Raw genomic sequence first — 2458 nt, 5'->3', positions numbered from 1 at the left:
GGGTGGAGGGAGGAGAACACAAATGCAGCAAGTGAATCAACAGACTAGTCTCAGAATAATCAGAGAATTTTCTCTCAAAACAAACACGTAATCCTTGAGTGGGCCAACTAGATGCAGGAATCACAAGTGGCTCAAGTGATGCCCGCAAAGTCACAAATACCTAGACAATGAGCGAATGAACAAACATATATGCTCAGCCCTTTGAAGTTTCCTACACCTTCAGGTTAGCAGAAGGCCAGAGATGACTCAGGCAAATCCCACCTTTGACCAAGCACTTACAGAAGCCAAAAGCCTCTAGAAAGATAGAGAAAGAAGGACAGGGGTCACAGGTTTCATTCTAGGCGTGGAGGACAGAGGGGTATGACCTGGTTCAGTCCAAAGAGGAAGGTTCAACTGTGGATAGAGTGAATGCATGATATTGGGACAGCTCAAGAAACAGATAGGATGCTATCAGGATCCTCTACATTCACTCTAATCTATATACCAGCGCTCAGCAAAACGCTGGGATGGTGAATGTAAGAGAAGTGATAGGAAAGGGTAACAAGCTTTCTGAGTAGAGAAGGCATCCATGTGCACATTCATTCATCTAATAAAAATTCAACACTTGCAAGGCATTGTACATGGCCCTCATGGAATTCACCTTCCAGTGAGAGAAACAACAAAGCAAGTAATTTCAGATTGTGATAAATGCAATGAAAAAGCCAAAGAGAATAATATGAATGAGTGCTATGGGGTAAATGGGAAGATAAGTAGGGGACTACCTTATATTATGTGGTCAGAGAAAGCCTCTCAGAGGAGCCAGTATGTAAAGGTGAAAAGAAATGAGTCATATAATGGACTGGGAAAAGAGTATTCCAGGCGGAGAAAGCATCAAGTTCTGAGGAGAAAATGAGTTCGCCTGCATGTTCCAGTGATAGAAGGCAGGCCACTGTGACTGAGGGCAAGTGTGGTACCAGGAGAGGCTGCCCAGGTAGGAGGAAGCCAGATAAGGTGAGCTGTGTGTGCCATAGTAAGGACTTTGGATTTTATTCCACAGATGCTTGTCCTTCTCTTCAAGGGGTGCCAATTTCCAAAGCCTGCAGAGTTGGTCTAACAGCTCATCACCCTATACTTTTCTCTGTCCTACTCAATAATGAAAGCTGGGAGCAACAATGGAAAGCAATGGGAATATTCAAATACCTCTGGAGAAAATATAAATTGTTACCATCATTTGGAGATCAATTCACATTATCTAGTAAAGCTGAGAATGAACATACCCAACCACAGAAGTTCCATTCTTACACAGATAAATCCCAGAGAAATCCAGTTACACAGAGAGACAAAAGCAAGCTCGCTCATTGCAGCATTGTTTGTAATAGCAAAACAACAACAAAATGTCCATCGGCAGAAGAACAGGCAAATTGTGCTGTGTTATGGACTGAATATTTGTGTCCCTCCAAAACCCGCCTATTGAAATCTAATCCCAAGCTGATGGTATTGGGCAGTGAGGGCTTTGGGAGATAATTAGGTCCTAAAGATTCTCTTAAGAATGTTATTAGCGCCCTTACGAGAAGAGAGACCAGAGAGCTAGCTCACTCTCTTTCCTCCACGTGAGGATACATGAAGTCAGCAAACTGCAACCTGCAACCTGGAAGAAGGTTCTTGCCAGAACCCAACCATGCTGGCACCCTGAACTCGGGGTATGGTCCGTGGCTCCATCTGGGGTACGAACCCAGGACCTTCTGCATGCAAAGCAGACGTGCTAACCACTATACTATGGAGCCACTCCCCAGTATTACTCTACGTATATAAAGTTTTTGAACATGCAAAACAATCCCATGTGTCAGTTAGACATACCAATGCAGGAAAAGTAGAAAGAAAGGCGCGAGAATGAGAGAGGTCAAATTTCAGGCTGGTGCTCACCACCAGCGGTGTATGTGATGGGGAGAGGTACACAGGGGCCTCTGACCATTTCTTAAGCAAGGTGGTAAGTTCATGGGCTTTCTTTAATTATTCGTATATTTTTAATTGTTTTTTTCCTTTTTTAAAAGACTAGCTAGAAGCAGGCAAGCAAACATAGAAAGAGTATTTGAAGCAGCTATTGAAGAGAAGCAACAATCCTGAGTCGGCAGAGGCTTTGACTGAATCCTTGGAAGTAGAGTAGGGAATCAGGTCGTAAAGGTTGGAACTTACAAATTTCTTTTTTCCTGATCCAGAGATTTTCTCCTGATCCAAAATGATCCTTTAACACAAACTGTATTCTTGGTTTTTACCTCTACATAATTCTCCAGAGATAGAGACCAGATTCAGAGTTTAACATGAACGACTTAGATGTTTTCCACTTTAATTCTGGATTATCTGGAATGCATATAGGTAATATTTCACCGTCTAAAAAGATGTGCTACATCTTCCTGTGTCCACACTACCTGACTTCTTTCCCCAATGCCAAAATTAGGTGAGACTACTGCATATTTCCACA

The 2458-nt window shown here is 42.7% G+C and overlaps 1 non-coding gene across 1 annotated transcript; it reads right to left on the bottom strand.

Moving 5' to 3' along the window:
• Nucleotides 1-1689: 1689 nt before the first annotated feature.
• TRNAA-UGC lies at nt 1690-1763 on the bottom strand. The gene has a single exon. It is a non-coding gene; the product is annotated as a tRNA-Ala (tRNA).
• Nucleotides 1764-2458: the final 695 nt, after the last annotated feature.

Source organism: Pteropus alecto, unplaced genomic scaffold (genome assembly GCF_000325575.1).
Source record: "Pteropus alecto unplaced genomic scaffold, ASM32557v1 scaffold239, whole genome shotgun sequence".
Lineage (NCBI taxonomy): Eukaryota > Metazoa > Chordata > Mammalia > Chiroptera > Pteropodidae > Pteropus > Pteropus alecto.
The sequence above is the reverse complement of the archived record's forward strand: the minus strand, read 5'-3'. Positions and strand labels throughout refer to the sequence as shown.